The 11,559-nt window shown below is 39.6% G+C and overlaps 1 long non-coding RNA gene across 1 annotated transcript; it reads right to left on the bottom strand.

The window, feature by feature from the left end:
* Window positions 1-333: 333 nt before the first annotated feature.
* On the bottom strand, window positions 334-8,192 carry LOC107514641. Its single transcript, XR_001597841.2, has 3 exons — window positions 8,026-8,192; window positions 2,831-4,226; window positions 334-1,172 (listed from the first exon to the last, which is right to left on the bottom strand). It is a non-coding gene; the product is annotated as an uncharacterized LOC107514641 (long non-coding RNA).
* Window positions 8,193-11,559: the final 3,367 nt, after the last annotated feature.

Genomic DNA, 11,559 nt, shown 5'->3' with positions numbered 1-11,559 from the left:
AAAAGGAATGCAGATTGGAAAGAAGAAAACAATTTCTATTCACAGGTGGCATGATCTTGTTATGGTTAGAATTGGGTCATTGTGTCTTGCCCCCACATACACAAAGAAAAGTTAATAAATTGAAGTACTAATCCCCAGTACATCAGAATATGACCTTATTTGAAGTTAGAGTCTTCACAGAGGTAATTAAGCTAAAGTGAGGTCATTAGGGTGGGTCCTGTTCCAATAAGACTTGTGTTTTTACAAAAAGAGGAAATTCAAACAAATGCATAGAAGAAAGACAATGTATAGAGAGATGCAGGAAATCACTACAACTCAAGGAGAGAAAACGAACAGATTATTCCCCACACAGCCCTCAGAAAGAACAAACCCTGCTGACACCTTGTTTTTTTGACTTCTGGCCTCCAGAACTGTGAGACAAATTTTGTTGCTTAAAGCTCGATCTGTGATACTTCGTTATGGTAAACCTAACAAACTAATCTTGTACTTAGAAAATCCTAAGGAAGCCATGAAAAACAAATCTAGAGCTAATAAGAGTTCCACAAGGTTCACACAATACAAGTTCGATATACAAAAATCAATTGTACTTTGCAGACTAGCAACAAACAATCTTGCCATGACCTGCATGGCTAGAGGGTTAACCTGAGGGAGGGCACCTCAGAAGAATGGAGAAAAACACAGAGACAGTGTATACAAAAGCTGGGGTCACGTGGGACACTGCACTCTGCTGAAGATACAGTGAGCCTGAGGCAAGTTTAGCAAGTTTATTATATACTTTTGAAACTCGGGGGGAGGGAGTGGGAGTCATCTTCTCAAGACTTGAAACTTGCTGGCAGCAATAATTTCCCAAGGCCTGTCTGTACCCGGTTATCTTTGCTAAACTAGAAGCAGCTGTCTGTTAACAGATTTGTTTCTCTGCCCTTGGTAGATTGCTACACAGCCGGGCATGGCTTTGCCAATGGTCTTTATTTGCTTCTCTGCCTTCGGCAGATTTCAACTCGGACAATCCTGGTTTTGCCGATGCTTTTGACCATGAGTCTTGACTTAGGCTGTGGCCATAGCTCCAGCTCAGATCTGGCTCTTTACATCTCCCCTTTTTTATTTTTTTAAGTGCAGATGACAGTTGTTCACTCGGATGTTTTGCAGTTGTCTTTGGATGACTTGGCATCCAACTGAGAATACACAAAAAAGAATTAATAGCAATAGCACAGTACTTAAAAGATACGAGGCAGTAAGTTTGAGAAAATTAAAAGGGTTGAAACCTCTCAAATCATCTAAAATTTGTAGAGCCAGTTTCGCAGGATTCATAATAACATCTTTACTGTTTGGGATGTCAAGAATATTGTTATGAAGATTAGCTACATTAAGACTGGCATTATTGTCAGTCCATATCCCTTGTAAATGTAATTTAACCTTATTTCAATCCCGCTTAGAGGCATTGTATTTAACAGGGTTCATGCAGGCAGATGAATATGCTGCATGACATAATAATTGTTGCCACACTCTCAGTGTTTGCAGTTGATCTCCTAATAATTTGCTTCCAAAGCATTCAATTTGGTTTCCAATTTTCTGTTAGTATCTTCTCGATATTTAAAGCCAATGAGACATTTTGAGCCATTTAATTCAGAAAATGAGCATTCTGTATGCTCTGGGTAAGAGCTGCAGCACTAGCCACAGCAGAAGCTACAAGTGTAACAAGAGCAACAATGCCAACTATTATAAGCCCAATGGCTCTCTGAGGCTGAGATAACTAATGATGCAGTTTCTCAAGGGCCTGAAGCCCTGCATCGTGGTACCAAGGTCCAGAGGCATTGCTGAGAGTGTAAGAAAAGACAGGTGATGTAAAACTAAAATATTTTGACCCCTGTTATATCTAAAAACATAGCTAATTAAGTTACACTGGAGGCAAGCAGTAGAATAATGAGATCCATGATGAGTAATGTTAACCCGTCCTACTAAAAGTACATAAGGGGTTTGCACACAATCTCATAGCCCATAACATGGATTAGTAGAGCATCCAGAATTTAAATCTGTCATGCTTAAACTAGTGAAAATAGCAAAATCTAATGCTGCTGCCAGGCACCAAAGTTCCTTCTGCATATGGCCTGAAGTGATGACTAGTATGTTGCTAACAAATCCACAGGGGTTAAATAATTATGATAAGGGTGCAATGGTTCTAATTTATGTGACCAGTCATAAACATTCTCATCAGTTTTCGATAGATTATGCTGAATAGGTACAAGACTTATAAAGTCTTGCCATTGAGGGAAATCTCCTAATTCTGTAGTTGAAGAATTGGGGCAATATGGAAGGGGGGATGGGTTGTACCCAACACTCTCAAGTCATTACCAAATCCCCATTTAGAGATAGTTCGCACAAATTTATGGATGTCCCATGGGCCAGACAACTTTACTATCTTAGAGCCACCATAGGCGGTCTTATTTTCCTGGGACATCTTAAGGTTTTGTCCTTAGCAGACAAATGGGCACATCTTTGCTAAATCCTTCATAAGTATAATTGCCATAGGACACAGGCTGAATGTGGCCATCGCTATGGCCCCCAATCATAGCAGAGTGGTTAGTAAATATGGGTATTGATCTTCCATTCTAAGAAGCTGGTTGAACTATTGGAGGATCAAGAAAATAGGTCCAATATGTTTCCCTCATCTCATACCTACTCGACAGGCCAGGACCGCCATCATGGCCACAAACAGGTGTTGGGGGACTTTCTGCCCCCTTGGTTTTCAACTATCTGTTGAGCTTCAGCCATTAACTTTTTTATTTGACCCCAAGTTGATGGCTTCATTCCTAATGTAGCCGATGTAACCCACCTTCTTCTATATTTTGGATGCTCAGGTGGGCAATTCTGGTGGAGCGAAGGTGCCAAAGGTGGATTTGGGTTAAGTGGAGGTACCATCCTTGGAGGATAAAGTGGAGGCACTGACACTGGAGGGGTGATCCTCATCCTCTTGAAGGCCAGAGTAACCTGATTTACAGGTTCCATGATGGTGTCTCACCACATGCTCCAGCACCCAAATGGGTCGGTCAGCTCCTTCTGGAAAAATACAAACATGATCTCTTCCCCATATTGATGTGGGATATGGACCATGCCATGATCCTGTCTGTAAATCCCTCCAATATACTAAATCTTTAGGATGCTCAGGGCCATTTGCTTGATGTCTTTCCGCCACTGAGTAACCTCTCTCATCACAGTTCAAGAAGTTTAAAGTAAGAAGAGCATGGTTAAGCATGTTACGAGTAGAACAGTTATACCCATCTCCCCCTTCTTGTTTTTGCAAATGAATTCTGAGAGTTTTGTTAGCTCTTTCTACAATACCTTGCCCTTGAGGGTTGTATGGAATTCCGGTTTTATGTAATATGTTATTTGTTGGCAAAAGGTTTGAAACACTGTGCTGGTATAAGCAGGTCCATTGTACGTTTTTAATTCTTTTGGTTTGCCTAAAAAGGCAAAACTAGCTAGATAATGTGAGAAATAACATGTTTTAAACTTTCACCTGTTTGTGCAGAGGCAAACATCATGTCCGAGAAAGTGTCTACAGTAACATGGACCCACTTGAACCTTTCAAAGAGAGAAGACATGAGTCAAATTCATTTGCCAAATGCAATTTGGCTTTAAGCCATGGGAGTTAAGCCCAACAGTGGGAGGAGCAGGTAAATGAATAACATATTGAGAACCTTGTTTAACTATTTATCTGGCTTGTTCACAAGTTCATTGAAATTCTTTGCATAAGCTACTTGCATTTTGATGATACAAGACATGTGCAGCCTCAGCAAGCTGATAGGGAGTAATTTGTTACACAAGAGTTACAAGTCTATCAACTTCCTCATTCCCTTTAGCAAGGGGCCCTGGAAGACCTGACTGGGCCTTACGTGACCAATAAAACAGGGGTGCTGACGAGCTTGAATCATCTTTTGTAAGGACAGAAATAAATGATATAATTCTTCAGAATAAGTATGCCCGATTAATGCAGTTTCAATTATTTTTGCAATTCCTACAGTATATGCACTATCACTATAAATGTTAACTGGTTCATTGTTAAACTGTGTCAAGGTCAGTATGAGAACTTTAATTTCAGCTTGTTGAGCAGAGGAATAAGAAGTCTCTTGAACAAAAGAACCCTTGTTACTTACGTAATTTGCTTTCCCTGGACTGGAATCATCTGCAAATATGGTTAAGGCATGAGGAACAGGTTTATTGCAGAGCACCTTAGGGAAAACAAAAACAGTGGATGCTATAAATTTTAATAACTTGTGAGACAGGTAGTGATTCTCTCTACTTGCCCTTGAAAATTTGCCTGAGCTATTTGCCAGTTAAATGAACTCTGCCCCAGCCAAAGCTGTTGATGAACTGTAAAAGGCATCTCCAAGTAGTTGACGAGTCCGAGTTCTAGCTCAGTTAATTGAGCTACCAAATCATGAAAAGGTGATAAAGCACAAGGAGAGGTATGAATAAGATGAAGCCACTCTGAAATTCCGGAGTTTTGCCATAATACCCCAGTAGGAATGTGTGGTGTTGGAAATATTAAAGCTTTTACAGGAAACCGTGGATCCTCTTAATTGAGCAGATTGTAATGCGTGCTCTACCTTCCTGAGTGCCTCTTGTTCCTCTGATGTAAGAGTTCAAGGAGAAGCAGGAGAAGGATTCCCTCAAAGAATATCAAACAAGGAACTTAAATCATCAGTGGTCAACTTCAGAGAAGGCCTTACCCAATTAATATACCCTACCAACTTTCAGAAGTCATTCAATGTTAGCAGAGAACCTGTTCTGATTGACAATTTTTGAGGGTGAATTGTTCGTCCCTCACTAAATATCCCAAATATTTTGCACCTTCTCAGGGGCTAAACACAACCCATAGAGCTCAAGAGATATTCGAAGATCTGCAAATGCCTCATACAGAATTTGTTGATCAGAATGAGCCAACAAAATACTATCCATGTAATGGATAATATAAGCAGTAGGATATCTAACATGGTTAGGTTTCACAGTTTGATTTACAAAATGTTGACACAAGGTTGGACTATTAGCCATTCCTTGTGGCAGCACTTTCCATTGATATCTCTGCATGATTTATATAGTTTGATGATTTATAGTAGGCACATTGAATGCAAAACATTTGCAATCCTCAGGATGTAAAGGGATAGTGAAAAAATAATCTTTGTGATCAAGAACTAACAAATGAAATGACCAAGAAATAACAGTAGGAGAGGGTAGTCCTGACTGCAAGGGTCCCATAATCGCCATAGATTTATTAATTGTTCTTAAGTCTTATAGTAACCTCCATCTTCCAGATTTCTTTTTAATTACAAATATGAGTGTGTTCCATGGACTAAAGGTAGGATCAATATGACGCTTATCCAATTGTTCAGCTACTAATTTTTTAGCTGCCTGTAATTATTCTCCAGTTAGGGGCCATTGATCAACCCACACAGGGTCATTAGATAGCCATGTAATTTTAGCAGCAGTTGTTTGGGTTGGAGAATTGATCAAGGCCTCTACCGAAAAGATTGGTCAGTAGAATACCCCAGTCCTTGTCACCCCATCCGAGGGGTGGATTGAATAGGAAATTTCTTTCCTTGCTGATGTTTGCCCAGTTCTTTATTTGGGACAAACCTTTGATTAAGCATTTGAGACCAGAATTTGGTCTCATAATTAATACTCCCATGGCAACCAAGATATCCCTTCCCCATAAATTTACAGAGAGATAATCAAGAATATCAGGCTTAAAATGACCCAAATTGCCATCAGGGTCCTCCCAACATATATATGCAGTACTCTGCTTAGGGCAGGTGACATTCTCTATACCCTGAAAGTCTGTAGAAGCTGTATTTTAGAGGCCATTCTGTGGCCAATGTTGGGAGGTTATTACAGATCCATCAGCCCCAGTGTCTACAATTCCTTGAAAATCTTTTCCGTTTAACTTAAGAAATAAACTAGGGTGTCCTCATGTGATAATCTGAGACCAATACACATGGTCAGAGGAACAAAATCCTTTAGTTTCTCGGGGCTATGCTAAAGTAACTTTTTCTTGTCCTTTTTATAGGGTAACAAAATAAGTTGAGCAATTTTAGTATCTGGTAAAACCTGCACAATTGAAATAGTAGTTTCTACCATAACTTTAATTTCTCTTGTATAACCCTCATCAATGACTCCTTGCAGTTCTTTAAATCCTTTAAGAGTTAAACTGCTTTTTCCTCATATTAATCCTATAGTTCCTTTTCACAGGGGCCTAAATGTTCTCATAGGGTGGGCCTGAAGTCCTATATCTGGGGTTAATATGAATCTGGCAGTGGACAGAGGTCCAATCCTGTGTTGCCTGAGGTTGCATGGGAGGGGTCTCTGATAATGGTAGATACCTCTGAGGACAAGAGAAAGTGACTTTATTGTTTGAGGGGCCCGGGGTAGGCCCCATTTCCCATTTCCCTGCAATGGATGGCCATTGTTATTAGATTTTAATTGGCATTCATTCACTCAATGGTGTCCTCGTCTACATAGAGGACATAAAGGAGCTTGTGTAGGTAGGACTGCAAACTTTGCTGTCCGTTAATGACACTCTTTAGCAAAGTGACCAAGTTTTCCACATACAAAACAAATCCCTTTTTTTCCTTCCCCTTTTTGTCTTGCAGGAAGCACCTCCTTTAGGGTAGTGGCAAGAGCTGCCCCCTGAACATAAGCAGGACCAATATCAGCACAAAGGCAAATAAAATCATTAATCATTCCATTTCCCTCTGTGGACGTAGGACAGCTCTACAGGTTTTGTTAGTAATCTCAAATGCCAATTGCTTAGTTGACATCTGACCAGCCTCTAGATCCTCTATAAATTTTCCTACCGCCTGTAGCAAACAAGGCACAAATTCAGAATAAGGTTCCTCCGGACCTTGTCGAATCCTACCAAGTTCTCCACTTTTTTCCCCTTTGGCAGGCAAAAGTTTCCAGGCTATCGTAGCACATATATTGATTTGTTGATAAGCCTGAAGATTATAAGTCAATTGATTTTGAACTCCAGCATATTGTCCTATCCTTAGTAACAGATCTTGGTTAAGGGGCATTCCATGGGCCTGATTACGCTGTGCTTGGCCGGCACTTTGATCAAACCATCCTGTTCTCCACAACAAATAATCACCTAGATTCAAACAAGTTTTGGCCAGCATCTGCCATTCATGAGGGGCCAACATACCCAAATTCTCTGAGTCAAGCAAGCTAAGAACAAATGGAGAAGTTGGCCCATATGTAGCAGTAGCATTTCTAAGCTCCTTCAGGACTTTAAATGAAATCAGTTCATGAGCTCACAACAGCTGTCCTGGATTGATTGGGTCGGGCTGCTCAATGATGGGACATGCTAAGTCCCGTCGTTGATTTTGAGCCCATGGCAAGCACTGCTGCAAAGGTGATAACAATGGCCGGGACATTTTCCCTTTCTGTGCTTGGGGTTGCACCATAAAGCTTAGCCACCCAAAGTCATGAAAAAGTGCACCCTCTTCTTCCCCTTCAGTGTTTTCTCCTCCTCTAGACTGCTGACCTCTGTGAGCTTCCCTCTCCATTTCTTGCTTATATTCAGGCAGCAATGGTGGTGGAGTAGAAGGTGGTGGTGGAGTACAAAGGTCCTCATGCCCCTCCAAAGTCCTTTGAAGTGTTGCAACTAACTCATTACCTTCTTCTCCCCGGAGTCTCTGATCCTCCCGGGTGGAATCAAGACAATTCCTTATTAAAGACCATAGAGAAAATGTGAAAATGGGGATCTTATCAGGCCCTTCCAAGGTATAACATCCCCGTAATTGCTTTCCTATTTTTCCCCAAGTCTTACTATTACAGTTCCCTCCTCTGGAAACCAAGGACAAGTTTCTTGCATAAAACATAACAATTTTGTTAACTGCTCTCCTTTCACTTTATAGCCTGTAGCTCTAAGCATAGCCTTAAGCATCTGTAAATAAAGGATCCTCTCTTGGGAGCCAGAATTTCCCCTATTTTACACCCAGCGAAACCAATCCACTCCTCACTGTCACTTACCTTTTAAGTGTTGGATGAGTCCTCCAGCAGTGGCCTTCCATCTGAATGGATGGATGGATAGATGGAATTTACAATGGCTAGAGCTCTCAATGGATGGAGTTCTCCGTACTCAGGCCCCGTGTTGGACACCACTTGCCGCAACCTGCACGGCTAAAGGGTTAACCAGAGGCGGTAGGGGTGGGGAGTGGGGTGGGGGAGGGGCAGGGGGCGCGCCGGAAGGATGGAGAAAAACACAGAGACAGTGTATACGGAAGCTGGGGTCAGGTGGGACACTGCACTCTGCTGAAGATACAGTGAGCCTGAGGCAAGTTTAGCAAGTTTATTATATACTTTTGAAACTCGGGGAGGGAGTGGGAGTCATCTTCTCAAGACTTGAAACTTGCTAGCAGCAATAATTTCTCAAGGCCTGTCTGTACCCGGTTATCTTTGCTAAACTAGAAGCAGCTGTCTGTTAACAGTTTTGTTTCTCTGCCCTTGGCAGATTGCTACACAGCCGGGCATGGTTTTGCCAATGATCTTTATTTGCTTCTCTGCCTTTGGCCGATTGCAACTCAGACAGTCGTAGTTTTGCCAATGCTTTTGATCATAGGTCCTGACTTAGGCTGTGGCCATAGCTCCAGCTCAGATCTGGCTCTCTACACAATCTAAAAATGAAATTAAGAAAATTCTATTTACAATAGCATCATAAAGAATAAAACAGGAATAAATTTAACAAAAGAAGTTCAAAACTTACACTCTGAAAACCAAAATATTGTTGTAAGAAATTAAATAAGATCTAAATATATGAAAACAAACACAACTCTGAAATTAATAACTGTTTAGTTAAATGGCTGCAAAACAATTTTATGTCAACAAGTCATCCTCAACTCGATTTTGTGGTATTAAAAGTTCTAGTGCCAAAGTGTTTAGTTTTGAATGTCCCTTTGCCGTTTATTAGCTACTCATTGTGGACAAAAGCAACCGGCCTCGGCTTACTCATCTGTAAAGTGGAATAATAACATCTACCTCATGGGATCATGAGAATTTAATGAGTATCTGTTAAGCACTTAAAAGAATCCTCACATACAATAAATGTTAGCTATTATTTTTACATGTAAAGTTAATGTGGAATATACATATACCATTAATATCTCTGATATGGTGTAAGGTAAAACATGGAAGAAAAAGATGCTGAGAAGTTACAAATTCTTAAATTAATTCAGCAAACAATTCTTGACCACCACAGCCCATGTGCTAGGATAGAGGACACAGCCTTGAAGAAGTTAACATTCTAGTGGAAGAAACACAATAAAAAAAATACATAATATCGGGCGTGATGAGTATGATAAAGAAAGAATATAGACTGATGGAACAGCAGTGGAGGTGTATGTAAGATATCTTTTGTATAAGATAGTCAGAGAAGGTTCCTCTGAGGAGGTGACATTTGTGCAGAGACCTGAATAATGTGATGGAAGAAGACATGAAAATATTTGGGGACATTCCGGGCAGAGAGAAGAGCAAATTAAAAGACTGTCAAACTAGAAAAAAAACTTGGAGTGTTTGGGAAATACCAAGAAATGTGACTTGGCCAGAGTGAGCAAGGAAGAAGATGATAGGAAATGAAGTCAGAAAGGAAGGTAAAAGCTAGATTATAAAGGGCCCTGTGTGTCACAATATCAGAGCCTTATTCTCAGGTTTGTTTCTAAGACCCAAGCAGGAGACTATGACATAAAAAAAATGTTAAGGGTAGGGATTTGAAATCAGATAGACATAGTTTGGTCACTTATATTGACTGAGTCTCAGTTTTCTCAACTAAAAATGAAGATAAACCCCTCTTTTACAGGGTTCATCTAAGGATAAATGAAATAAAATAGGTAAATATCCTGGACCATGATTGCTGCTAAAGAAATGGCAACTGTTAAAACTGTAAATGCTATTTTTAATACTATTGTTGTTGGCGATTGATAGACCAACTTGCAAATCCTACTACCCTCAAATTATGTTCATAGATGGTCATAAGGCCAGTACTGACATTTCTAAGATGACCCTAACTATCCACATTACTTTTTTGGCAGTAATCACATTCCTCATGTGCATGCCTTGTCTCTTTGGTTATGTTGCTGGCTCCTTTAGAACAAAAACATAATACTGGATTATCTTTATGTGCACATACTCTAATTCATTATTTTTAATAACTGTATAGTTTTCTTGCGTATTAGTTTCCTGTTGCTGCTGTAACAAATTACCACACACAGTGGCTTAAAATAACAAAAATTTATTATATTACAGTTATGGAAGTCAGACATCTGAAATGAATAAGCAGGGCTGCATTCCTTCTGAAAGATCTAGGGGAGAATTTGTTTCCTGCCTTTCCTAGCTTCTAGAGGATGCATGAATTCCTTGGCTTGTAGTGCCAAATCATTCCAATCTCCGCTTTAGGTATCACAATTGTCTTCTTCTCTCTGGTTTCCTATCTCCCTCTTATAAAGACTCTTAAGGTTATGTTAGGCACACTTGGATAATCCAAGATAATCTTCTCATTTCCAGATGTTTAATTTAATCACACCTGCAAAGTCCCTTTTGCTTTGTGTGGTAACACACTCCCAGGTTTCAGAAATTAGTATGTAAACATCTTTCGGGGTCATTATTCTGCCTACCACTCATGTCCCATAACTTATTTAAGTAGTCCCCTGTTGACTGACTAACATTCAGATTGTGTCTAGTTTTTCATCACTACAAACTATGCTGAAAGTAATATTTTTGGATTCACGTATTTTCATACTCATCTGAGTATATCTATTTGACGATGTCCTTTTGTTGCATCGATAGTCAAAGGGCATATGCACTAAAAATATTTACAGATATTTTCAAATTTTTTCCTAAAGCTCATGCATTAATTTTATTCTTATCAATTGTTTGTGAGAATGACTGCTTCCTTACACACCCCAACATAGGGGATTATCAAACTTTTAAATCTCTGCTGATCTGCTAGGGGAAAAGTAGTACAACAGACCATAAATTTTATCTGAAGTTGAGTAATTTATTTACATATTCTTCATTTTTATTTTTTCTTCTGTGAACTGCTTGTCTATTTTTGTTTGTTTTTGACAAATGGTAACCATTCATCTATTATGTGTGTTGCAAATATTTTTCCTAGTTTGTCACTTATGTTTTTCACTTCGGGCCACACAGAAATGTTTAGTGTTTATACAGTCTGATTTATCAATCTTCTCTCTTATGGCTTCTAAGTGTTTCGTTATGTTTAGAAAGGATTTTTTCAGGAATTTAAAAAATTCTCCCATAGTTTCACCTTTTTTAAAGGGTGGGGGCGTCATTTTTAATTCAGAAATCTTTGATCAAACTAGTGTGTGTTTGCGCACTTGAAAGGAGGTAGGAGGGTGGTTTTATACTTTTCCATGGGCCTAACTAGTCTTTATCACACGCCAAGTCTCCCAGGTGTCTTAAACGATAGTAAAGAAAAAGACATTAAAAGAGAAACGATAAGCGTTGTTCCGTAAAAGTGAATTAGTATGCCCGCTACCCTGCGAAGAGACA

The sequence above is a fragment of the Rousettus aegyptiacus genome, unplaced genomic scaffold (assembly GCF_014176215.1).
Source record: "Rousettus aegyptiacus isolate mRouAeg1 unplaced genomic scaffold, mRouAeg1.p scaffold_m13_p_6, whole genome shotgun sequence".
Taxonomy (NCBI): domain Eukaryota; kingdom Metazoa; phylum Chordata; class Mammalia; order Chiroptera; family Pteropodidae; genus Rousettus; species Rousettus aegyptiacus.
This window is presented reverse-complemented; position numbering and strand designations above follow the sequence as displayed.